At 39.4% G+C, this 12,899-nt stretch overlaps 1 pseudogene; it reads right to left on the bottom strand.

Moving 5' to 3' along the window:
- Positions 1-8,496: 8,496 nt before the first annotated feature.
- LOC147340685 (UV radiation resistance-associated gene protein pseudogene) overlaps positions 8,497-12,899 on the bottom strand; it is a 37,982-nt pseudogene continuing 33,579 nt past the window's right edge.

The raw sequence follows: 12,899 nt of genomic DNA, 5'->3' as shown, positions 1-12,899 counted from the left end.
TCCTGCTAAAACTCTTCCAGAAAATTTCAGAGGAAGGAAGACTTCCAAACTCATTCTACAAAGTCACCATCACCCTGATATCAAAACCAGACAAAGACACCATACAAAAAAAGAAAATGAGAGGCTGATATATTTTTGCAACATATATGCAAAAATATTCAACAAAATTCTAGCAAACCGAATCCAATAGCACATTAAAAAGATCATATATCATGAGCAAATGGGCTTTATCCCAAGGATGTAAGAATTCTTTGATATATGCAAAGCCATGTGATACATCTTAACAAATTGAAAGATAAAACTATATGATCATACCAATACACCCAGAGAAATTCTTTGACAAAATTCAACAACCATATATGATAAAAAATAATAACAATAATAATAAAATCTTCCAGAAAGTAGACACAGAAGGAACAAACTTCAACGTTATAAAGCCACATATGCCAAACCCACAGGAAACCTTATACTACTCAATGGGGAAAAACTGAAAGTGCTTCTGCTAAAATCAAGAACAAGACAAGGGTACACATATTCACCACTGTATTCAACAAGATTTTGGAGGTCTTGGCCACAGCAATCAAAGAAGATAAAGAAATTTTTACAATCCAGATTGGAAAATAAGTAAAACTCTCACTGCTTGTAAATGACATAATTCTCTACATAAAAGATCTAAAGATGCCACCAGAAAGTTACTGGAGCCAATCAATGAATATAGTGACGTCACAGGATATAAAATGAATGCACAGAAATCCCTTGCATACCTATACACTTAACAATGAAAGATCAGAAAGAGATCTTAAGGAAACAATCCCATTCACCATTGCAACAAGAGAATCAAATAATTAGGAATAAGTTTACTTAAAGAGAAAAAAATCTACATGGAAATTTTTCATCTACATAAAATAGTGATGAAAGAAATCAAAGATGACACAAACAGATGGAGAGATATACCATGTTGTTGAATTGGAAGAATTAATATAATGAAAATGACTCTACTACCCAAAGCAATCTGGGCTTCATAGGTGGTGCTTGTAGTAAATAAGCCACCTGCCAATGCAGGATACATAAGAAATGTGGATTCAATCCCTGGGTCAGGAAGATCCCTTGGAGAAAGGAATGGTGAACCACTCCAGTATTTATGCCTGGAGAATGCCATGGACTGAGGAGCCTAGCTACAGTCCATAGGGTCACAAAGAGTTGGCCATGACTAAAGTGACTGAGGATGCATCCAAATTAATCTATATATTTAATGCAATTTCTATCAAACTATCAATGGTATTTTTCACAGAATCAGAACAAATTGCATGAAAACACAAAAGATTCCAAATAGCCAAGGCAATCTTGAGAAAGAGGAATGGAGCTGAAGTAATCAATCTTCCTGACTTCAAACTATACTACAATGCCATAGTCATCAAAACAGTATGGTACTGGCACAAAACCAAAAATATAGACCAATGGAACAAGATAGAAATCCCAGAGATAAATCCGTGCATTAGTGGACACCTTATCTTTGACAAAGGAGGCAAAACTATACAGTAGAGAAAAGTCAGTCTCATCAATAAGTGGTGCTGGGAAAACTGGTTTGCTACATGTAAAAGAATGATATTAGAACACTTCTAACACCATGCATGCATGCTCAGTTGCTTTAGTCCTGTCCAACTCCTTGTGACTTCAAGGACTATAGCCCACCAGGCTCTTCTGTCCATGGTATTCTCTAAGTAAGAATACTGAAATGGGTTACCATGCCCTCCTCCAGGGGATCTTCCCAACTCAGGGGTCAAATCAGCATCTCTTATGTCTACTGCATTGGCACACAGGCTCCTTACCATGAGGACCACCTGGGAAGCCCTCCTAACAACATACACAAATATAAGATCAAAATGTATTAAAGAACTAACTAAAAGATCAGAAACTATAAAACTCAGAGAGGAAAACAGAATACTCTGACATAAATCACAGCAAGATCCTCTTTGACCCACCTCCAAAGAAATGGCAACCCGCTCCAGTATTCTTGCCTGGAAAATCCCATGGATGGAGAAGCCTGGTAGGCTACAGTCCATGGGGTCACAAAGAGTGAGACACACCTGAGCTACTTAACTTTCTTCTTCTTTTTTTTTCTTCTTCTAGAGTAATGGAAACAAAAACAAAAATAAATGAATGGGTCTGAATTAAACTTAAATGATTTTTTTAAGGAAACTATAAGCAAGATGAAAAACCCTTCAGAATGGAAGAAATTAATAGCAAATGAAACTACTGATGAAGGATTAACCTCCAACATATACAAACAGCTCATGCAGCTCAATAATAGAAAAACAAACAATCAAAACGTGGGCAGATGACCTAAAGAGACATTTCTCCAAAGAAGACATCCAGATGGCTAGTAAACCCATGAAAAGATTCTCAACATTGCACATTCCTAGAGAAATGCAAATCAAAACTACAATGAGGTATCATCTCACACTGGTCAGAATAGCCATCATCAAAAAGTCTACAAGCAATAAATGATGAAGAGGATGTAGAGAAAAGGGAATGCTCTTGCACTATTGGTGAGAATGAAAATTGATATAGGCCCTATGGAGAACAATATGGCAATTTCTTAAAATACTAGGAATAAAACTACCATATGAGTGCCAAAGAATTGATACTTTTGAACTGTGGTATTGGAGAAGACTCTTGAGAGTCCTTTGGACTGCAAGGAAATCAAACCAGTCAATCCTAAAGGAAATCAGTCCTGAATATTCATTGGAAGGACTGATGCTGAAGCTGAAACTGCAATACTTCAGCCACCTGATGCAAAGAACTGACTCATTGGAAAAGACCCTGATACTGGGAAAGATTGAAGGCGGGAGGAGAAGGGGATGACAGAGGATGAGATAGTTGAATGGCATCACCAATTCAATAGACATGAGTTTCAGCAGGCTCTGGAAGTTGGTGATGGACAGGGAGGCCTGGCATGCTGCAGTCCATGGGATCACAAAGAGTCGGACACGACCGAGCAACTGAACTGGTACCCCAGGAATCCCACTGTTGGGCATATACCCTGGGGAAACCATAATTTAAAAAGTCATATGTACCCCAATGTTAATCCCAGCACTATTTACAATAGCTAGGCCATGGCAACCTAGGTGTTCATTGACCCATGACTGGATAAAGAAGTTGTGGCACATATACACAATGGAATACTACTCAGCTACAAAAAGGTACATATATGAATCAGTTCTAATGAACTGGATGAACCTGGAGCCTATTATACAGAGTGAAGTAATTCATAAAGAAAAAAACAAATATCACATATTAATGCATATATATGGAATCTAGAAAGATAGTACTGATGATCCCACTGGCAGGGCAGCAATGGAGACACAGACGTAATGAACAGATTATTAGACACAGTGGGGAAAGGCTGGGATGATTTGAGAGAGTAGCATTGAAACATATACATTACCATAACATGCACATGTGAAAAAATAGCCAGTGGACATTTGCTCTGTGGACATTTGCTCTGTGACTCAAGAATGCCAGTGTTTTGTGACAACCTAGAGGGGTGGGATGGGACATGCAGTTCAAGAGAGAGAGACATATGTATTCTTACAGCTGATTCATGTTGATGTATGGCAGAAGCTATCATAATATTGTAAAGTAATTATACTCTAATTTTAAAAATTAAAATTTTAAAAATAGAAAAAATAAAATGTTTTAATAAATATGAGAATATAATGTTTATAGATAAAACAGTGATAGCAAAGTATGATTTTTCAGATGACATTAAAACATATAAAGAAAAATATAAATAAAAAAATATTTAAGTGCTGGCTTTCATAGTATAAAAAACCCTCACAGGACTATGATTAATATAGTATATTGCTTGGAATAGAGTAATCAATCCTGTATTTACTGATATCTGAAATTTATACTAATATTATTACAACTCCAGTTTTTATACATTTACTATGTATTGGTCACTGTAATTAATATTTTATGTGCATTTTGTCATTCAGTCTATAAGGTAGATATTATGTTATTTTTCTCCATTTTTAAAAATGAAAAATCAGACTCAGAAATGTTAAATGATTTGCTTGAGATGATACAGTCAAAGGTAGTAACAGCACCCTTTATAGACCTTTGCCCAAACATTATGCTATATTTTCAACTCTGCATCTAGTTCCAGGTAGAATTCAAAGAGGTACAGGACAAGACTTCTGTTTTCTAGGAGCTTGCAGGATGGTTGGTGAGGTATGACTCACAGCTAGAAGTATTTCAGAGGCACTATAATAAATGTTCAGTTGCAGGACTCTACCTTTAAGTGCTATAGTCATCCAGAAATTCTAACTCAGTCCAAGACACTTCTGAAAATCATGTGAATGGAATTTTAACTGTGTTAGATGTACTGAAAAACCACCTAGGAATAACAGAAGTAAATAGGAAAGCCACTAATATTTATTGCCCACTTATTATTGTGCAGGTATACCATTTAAACTCTACCCACAATAACCTTTGTTAAGAGTATTTTACAAAGGAGGAAATTTAACTTGGATACCTTAATGTCCCAGGATACCTGAGCAGAAAGTGGTGAAGCTGAAATTTGGATCCAGGGGTGCCTAATTCCAAAACATAGGAAGCAAATATTTTGTAACAGGAAGAGCATAGACATGGAGCTTTACTGTTTCTATCAGTAAAAGCAGCATGATAATAATACCAACCATCTTAATATAATTATAACATTGAATCACAAAAATAGAATATCATCACATATTCAAATATTTTTCAACACCTTCAGGTACATGAAGTAAGTAAAATAGTGTATGTAAAGTCTCTGGTATGTATTAAGCAATTGATAAAGTTATTGGTATTTTTATTTTAGTAATGCATATCAAGAACACTTAGGATGATGCATTGATTTTGAAGTATTTTAAATTCAATGCTTTTCAAATATTTGAAAATAAGAGAAGAAACAACTCTTAGCAGTACTCTTGGTTATCTCTATACAGAGATAGTTATTTTTTAAAATTGGAGTTTTTATGCAGATAAAATTCACAACAGAAAAATGAACCAGCCAGGTCTTGATTTAATATGATTAAGTCTCTTTGCAAACTGATGTTATCAATATTACTTATTCCATTATATTCCATTAGTTGTTTATAATGGTACTTACTGTCTTAAACCCTAGGACTTATTTGTATATTTTGGAAATTAATCTGTTGCAGAGATTTTCCAAACTGGGGATCTGGCAAAGGAACTGAGAACACCCAGGGAATTTGACTTTAAAGGCCAGTGGGATTTGATTATAGAACTTCCACAGGACTAGGGAAACAGACTCTTGGAGGATACAAAGAAAACCTGCACTACAGGACCCAGAAGAAAGGAGCAGTGACCCCACAAGGGACTGAGCCACTTGTGTGTGAGTGTCCAGGACCTCAGGCAGAGGCGTGGTTCAACAGTGGCCTGCTACAGGGGTAGATGCTCTGAATACAACAATTCTGGGAGCTGCAGCATGCTGGCATAAATCCGTTTGAAGTAGGTTGGCATTTACCACCATTACCCATACCATAATTTGGTCTCAGGCCAAAGTGCAAGGAGGAAACACAGCCTCACCCATCAACAGAAAATTGCTTTGAAGATTTACTGAGCATGATCCCGCCCATCAGAGCAAGACCCAGATTAACCACAGAGAGTCCCTGTCATCAAGAAGCTTCCACAAGCCTTTAATCCTTATTAATCAGAGGACAGACAGAATGAAAATCACAATCGTAGAAATTTAACCAAACAGATCACATGGATCATATCCTTGTCTCAGTTCATTTCAGTTCAGTCTCTTAGTCGTGTCCGACTCTTTGTGACCCCATGAATCGCCGCACGCCAGGCCTGCCTGTCCATCACCAACTCCCAGAGTCCACCCAAACCCATGTCTATCAAGTCAGTGATGCCATCTAACCATCTCATCCTCTGTCGTCCCCTTCTCCTCCAGCCCTCAATCTTTCCCAGCATCAGGGTCTTTTCAAATGAGTCAGCTCTTTGCAATAGTTGGCCAAAGTATTGTAGTTTCAGCTTCAACATCAGTCCTTCCAGTGAACACACAGGACTGATCTCCTTTAGGATGGACTGGTTGGATCTCCTTGCAGTCCAAGGGACTCTCAAGAGTCTTCTCCAACACCACAGTTCAAAAGCATCAATTCTTCAGTGCTCAGCTTTCTTTATAGTCCAACTCTCACATCCATACATGGCCACAGGAAAAACCATAGCCTTGACTAGATGGACCTTTGTTGGCAAAGTAATGTCTCTGCTTTTTAATATGCTGTCTAGGTTGGTCATAATTTTGCTTACAAGGAGTAAGCATCTTTTAATTTCATGGCTGCAATCACCATCTGCAGTGATTTTGGAGCCCAGAAACATAAAGTCTGACACTGTTTCCACTGTTTCCCCATCTATTTTCTATGAAGTGATGGGACTGGATTCTGTGATCTTAGTTTTCTGAATGTTGAGCTTTAAGCCAACATTTTCACTCTCCTCTTTCACTTTCATCAAGAGGCTCTTTATTTCTTCTTCACTTTCTACCATAAGGGTGGTGTCATCTGCATATCTGAGGTTATTGATATTTCTCCCGGCAATCTTGATTCCAGATTGTGCTTCCTCCAGCCCAGCATTTCTTATGATGTACTCTGCATATAAGTTAAATAAGCAGGGTGACAATATAAAGCCTTGATGTACTCCTTTTCCTATTTGGAACCAGTCTGCTGTTCCATGTCCAGTTCTAACTGTTGCTTCCTGACCTGCATACAGGTTTCTCAAGAGGCAGGTCAGGTGGTCTAGTATTTCCATCTCTTTCAGAATTTTCCACAGTTTATTGTGTTCCATACAGTCAAATGCTTTTCCATAGTCAATAAAGCAGAAATAGATGTCTTTCTGGAACTCCCTTACTTTTTGATGATCCAGTGGATGTTGGCAATTTAATCTCTGCTTCCTCTGCCTTTTCTAAAACCAGCTTGAACATCTGGAAGTTGACGGCTCATGTATTGCTGAAGCCTGGCTTGGAGAATTTTGAACATTACTTTACTAGCATGTGAGATGAGTGCAAATGTGCGGTAGTTTGAGCATTCTTTGGCATTGCCTTTCTTTGGGATTGGAATGAAAACTGACCTTTTCCAGTCCTGTGGCCACTGCTGAGTTTCCCAAATTTGCTGGCATATTGAGTGCAGCTCTTTCACAGCATCATCTTTTAGGATTTGAACTAGTTCAACTAGAATTCCATCACCTCCACTAACTTTGTTTGTAGCGATGCTTCCTAAGGCCCACTTGACTTCACATTCCAGGATGTCTGGCTCTAGGTGAGTGATCACACCATTGTGATTATCTGGGTCGTGAAGATTCTTTTTTTCAAGTAAACTCAATTTTTATTCTTCTATTTAATACATGGATATAAGCATAAAATCTCCTTAAACTGCTTGCAACCCTGAGGTAATGCCCTTGGGTATATAAAATATACAGCAATAGCAAATGAAATCTGAGCTCCAGAAATGAAAGTGGACTTCAAAAACATAATTTAATATTTATGTAATTGCACACATACCAATAGTATTCTATCCCTCATCTAGTCTCTGAATCCAACTAAATCAACTGCCTTGCATTTTTCACACTGGACAGCCTGACTCCCTACGCATATTTCATCATACACAATGCCTCCTTTCCACTGAAATTTAATAAATTGACATGGGATTTACATATAGGGATATCTATACAGTGAACATTGCCAGAAAGCACACCCAGTTTTTGACAACAGCATCTACCCACATAAAAACTTTGGCCCCCAGAGGGAACTTGATATAGTCTGACTATAGTAACCTTGGGGGGAGTGTCCTTGAGGGTCCCCTAGGATCCTCCAGAGGTGAGGTTTTTCATATAATCTGAGGGCTGCATCAAAGTTATGGCTGACTGAAAGAGGTGGAAGGTCATGGCAACTGCATTAAAGAACCAGCAAATGTGATGTTCTCTGGGGTCAGGATGCACAAGGCATCTACTGCCCCAATGGCATAACAGCTGGGTTGACTGTGGAGCTTGGGGGCAGAGGCCAATGGGCCTTTTATAGGAGACCACTGAATATTCAATTTTCCCAAAAGTTTCATAAACTATGGTGAGGGCAAATCCAATGAAAATCTAAAGGCTAGTTCATTATATTATCTATATATTATCATCTTCCCTCTGAGGATAACATATAAGTGTAAATAAAAAAGCAGACAAATGCTTATAAGGTGACTCAAGCTAGAGAGTGACTTTTGCCTTAAAACAATTGTCAGGCCTGAAAAGCAAAATCTTGCAAGCAAAATCTAACTTTATCTGGCCCATTGATAGACAATGATCCTGAGTCCCTCCTTGATTCACAAAGTCTATTTTTCTGAGGAATATCCTCCATTAATATTCATTTTGTGTCATAATTACTACAAAGGGTAACCAGTGCAGCTTTATCCTCATTTCAAGCAGTGACTCCATCCTGGTCCTACCATCTGTCCGCTTGCTTCACTTATCAGAACTCCTACGTGGCCTGCGGAAACTGGATACATTTTCGTTCAGTGCATAGATCCTTCGGGAGAACTCTTCAAACTCTCCCAGAACTTGTTCATCACACTCCACTGCCACAGCACTGTCCACGGGGATGCAGTTAAATGCTTCCAGCTGATCGCCTGAGGTGAAGCCTGTGGCTTCCATTCCAATGATCTCTTCTGCTTGTTCCACGGTGAAGCAGAGCACAGCTTCCGAGACTGGGTGGAAGCCCCCGGGGAGCTGGGCGCCAGACAAGCTGGCCTACTCACTGGGCAGGAGGGTGCTGTTGATTGTGGCCGGAGGCCCCGAGAGGGTTTGTCCTTGCTCCTGGCTAGTTTTCACACTCATGTGGCCTCCATTTAAGCTGTCACCCAGATCTACCCCCCCTTTTTTTTTCTTGTTTTCTTTGGAGAGGTCCAAGGAGGTGTCCAAGGAGGAAGACAGATGCTGTCTTTCTGTCAGATTCTCCTGTGGAGGGCACAAGGGTCACAGGCTGGACAAGTGCAGAGTTATGACTGGGGGGAGGGGTTCTGTACTGGACTCTCTCACTCTCTGAGCTGGCCCGTTTCCAGTATCCTTTGTCTGGTGAAGGGATTCCCCCAGAGAAACCTACATCTGCACCCCAAATATGGAGTTTTGTCTCTTTGGAACAGGGTTTGCACTGGAGGTGTGATGTCTGTCACACCTGACCGTTAGTCCATGCTCCATGAAGTTTTTCAGGTTAGAAAGGGTTTGCCTCAAGTCTGGAGTCCCTAGTTCATGTTGATATCTTAGCTGTGCTCTATTTTTGTTTCAGAAGATAGACACCGTAATCAAACTACAACTTCTCTCCTCCTTTTGCGCATAATCGAAACTCTCTCTCCTTTTCAGTCAGCTTGTCATTAATATTATCATTGATTGTTGATCTAGATCCCTTATGAATTACAGGATGGGCACTTGTAGGAAAAAGGAGATCATGGATACCATATGTGCAGTATAACCAAGGGCAACAGCAATGCCTCCATCATCTTTTGCTTGGAAGTCCTCAGAATTGGGCAACTTGACACCACATACAAAGTAATCTTTATGCTCATTCAAATCAATAGGGTAAATGTAGGAAAGCTCAGATAGTAACTGCCTGCAACGAATTGTCAACTGAGCATTAGTCTTCAGAAAGAGTTCTCTTTTCACAGTGCACTCCTTTCTCAACTCATTTAGGGATTCCTTTTGGAGTTGAAGCTTGAGGTGCTCAGCTGAAAATGTACTTCCTTTGTTCTGTAATGCAATTTTTTCTTTATGCAGCAAGACTACTTCCTGTCCCAAAGCTTTCTTCTGTCTTTCCAGTTCATTTCGAAGCACCAAAATTTTTAATTGCAGACACTCACTTTCTTTTTTCAGCCCATTGCTTGTAGATGTGAGTTTTAGTTTTTTCGTCAATTCCCTTTCCAATTTTCTGAAGTTACCTGAGTCTGTTTAATTGCACACTGGGCTCTATGAAGCTGCAGCAAAGAGAAGACATCATAAGAATTTCAAACACAGTTCTGATGCACCTGATGACGAATATTCTTCTGAGCATTTGAATAACCCTTATGTTCAAATGGAGCACCATATTAGCCATCATTCAGCCCCAGAATTATTTCATTCTGGTTGCGGGCATGAATCTGCTGACCCAGGTATTTAAACCAGTCCAAACAGATTTCCATTCAGTCAACAGCTGGTAGATGTCCTCCTTTCCACCCCATATCTTTACCACAAAACAAGACACAGATGTATCCAGACAGTCTGGCATTATTCCAAAATCAAGACTCCACCATATTGTATTCAAGGAATTCTTAATCACTTCACTCCTATAAAATTCTTTGTATACCTTTTCACTGTTACACAAGTGAAGTGTGAAGTAGGTATCAAGGAGCTGATGGCTATTAACAATGTTCCAGGCAGCAATGTTCTGAAGATGTCACTGCTGAGATGACAGCTCCACATGCAGGGCCCCCGCAGAAGAACCTGGCGGGGGCGTGGCGGCCCGGCCCATGGGCAGTGGGGGGAGTGGGCCCCGGACCAACGCTGAAGATCTTTTTTGTACAGTTCTTCTGTGTATTCTTGCCACCTCTTCTTAATATCTTCTGCTTCTGTTAGGTCCCTACCATTTCTGTCCTTTATTGAGCCCATGTTTGCATGAAATGTTCCCTTGGTATCTCTAATTTTCTTGAAGAGACCTCTAGTCTTTCCCATTCTATTGTTTTCCTCTAATTATTTGCATTGATGGCTGAGGAAGTCTTTCTTATCTCTCCTTGCTATTCTTTGGAACTCTGCATTCAAATGGGTATATCTTTCTTTTTCTCCTTTGCTTTTTGCTTCCCTTCTTTTCACAGCTATTTGTAAGGCCTCTTCAGACAACCATTTTGCTTTTTTGGATTTCTTTTTCTTGGGGATGGTCTTGATTCCTGTCTCCTGTACAATGTCATGAACCTCCATCCATAGTTCATCAGGCACTCTGTCTATCAGATCTAGTCCCTTAAATCTATTTCTCACTTCCACTGTATAGTCATAAGGGATATGATTTAGGTCATATCTGAATGGCCGAGTGGTTTTCTCCACTTTCTTCAATTTCAGTCTGAATTTGGCAATAAGGAGTTCATGATCTGAGCCACAGTCAGCTCCTGGTCTTGTTTTTGCTGACTGTATAGAGTTTCTCCTTCTTTGGCTGCAAAGAATATAATCAATCTGATTTTGGTGTTGACCATCTGGTGATGTCCATGTGTAGAGTCTTCTCTTGTGTCGTTGGAAGAGAGTGTTTGCTATGACCAGTGTGTTCTCTTGGTAGAACTCTATTAGCATTTGCCCTGCTTCATCCTTGTCTAGCTCAATGAAACCATGAGCCATTCCCTGTAGGGCTATCAAGACTGAGTGGTCATGGTAGAGTTCTGATAAAACGTGAGAATGAGAATGGAATAGCAAACTACTTCAGTATTCTTGCCTTGAGAACCCCAAGAACTGTATGAAAATAAAAAAGATGTGACACCTAAAGATGAAACTTCCCAGGTCAGTAGATGCCCAATATGCTACTGGAGAAGAGTGGAGAAATTACTCCACAAAGAATGAAGAGACAGAGCCAAAGTGGAAATGCCCAGGTGTGGATGTGACTGGTGATGGAAGTAATGTCTGATGCTGTAAAGAACAGTATTGCATAATAACCTGGAATTTTAGGTCCATGAATCAAGGTAAATTGGGAATGGTCAAACAGGAGTAGCAATAGTGAACATCAACATTTTAGGAATCAGTGAACTAAAATGGACCAAAATATGCGAATTTAATACAGATGACCATTATATCTACTACTGTGGGCAAGAATCCCTTAGAAGAAATGGAGTAGCCCTCATAGTCAACAAACGGTTCTAAAATGCAGGACTTGGTTGCAGTCTCAAAAATGACAGACTGATCTCTGTTCATTTCCAATGCAAACCATTCAATATCACACTAATCCAAGTCTATGCCCCAAGCACTAAGGCTGAAGGAGATGAATTGAACAGTTCCATGATGATCTACAAGACCTTCTAGAACTAACAGCACCACCACCAACAACAACAAATGGAATGGAAAAGTAGGAAAGTCAAGAGATACCTGAAGTAATAGGCAAGTTTGGTCTTTTGCCTTGAATGAAGCATGGCAAAAGCTAACAGAGTTTTGCCAATAGAAGGCACTGGTAATAACAAACACCCACTTCTAACAACAAAAGAGATGACTCTACACATGGACGTCACCAGATGGTCAATACGGAAATCAGATCAATTATATTCTTTGCAGCCAAAAATGGAGAAACACTATACAGTCAGCCAAAACAAACAAACAGAAAAGACCAGAAGTGGACTGTGGCTCAAATCATGAACTCCTCAGTGCAAAATTCAGATTTAAATTGAAGAAAGTAGAGAAATCTGCTAGAAGATTCAGGTATGATCTAAATCAAATCCCTTATGAGTATACAGTGGAAGTGACAAATAGATTCAAGGGATTCGCCCTGTAGATACAGTGCCTGAAGAACTATAAATGAAAGTTTGTGACCTTGTGCAGGAGGTGGTGATCAAGACCATCCCCAGGAAAAAGACGTGCAAAAACGCAAAACAGTTGTCAAAGGAGGTCTTACAAATAACTGAGAAAAGAGAAATGAAAGGCAAATGAGAAAAGGAATGACATTTCCATTTGAATGAACAGTTCCAAAGAATAGCAAGGAGAGATAAGAAACTTTCCAGAGTAAACAAAGCAAACAAATATATAGTGGAAAACAACAGAATGGGAAAGATGAGCGATCTGTTCAAGAAAATCAGAGATACTAAGGTAACATTTCATGCAAAGAAGGGCATAATAAAGGACAGAAACGGTATGAACCT

The sequence above is a fragment of the Bos grunniens genome, chromosome X (assembly GCF_055505025.1).
Source record: "Bos grunniens cultivar Pamir isolate PY7600 chromosome X, Bosgru_T2T1.0, whole genome shotgun sequence".
NCBI classification, from domain to species: domain Eukaryota; kingdom Metazoa; phylum Chordata; class Mammalia; order Artiodactyla; family Bovidae; genus Bos; species Bos grunniens.
Note: the sequence above shows the minus strand (reverse complement) of the source record. Positions and strands in the feature narration are given on the sequence as shown.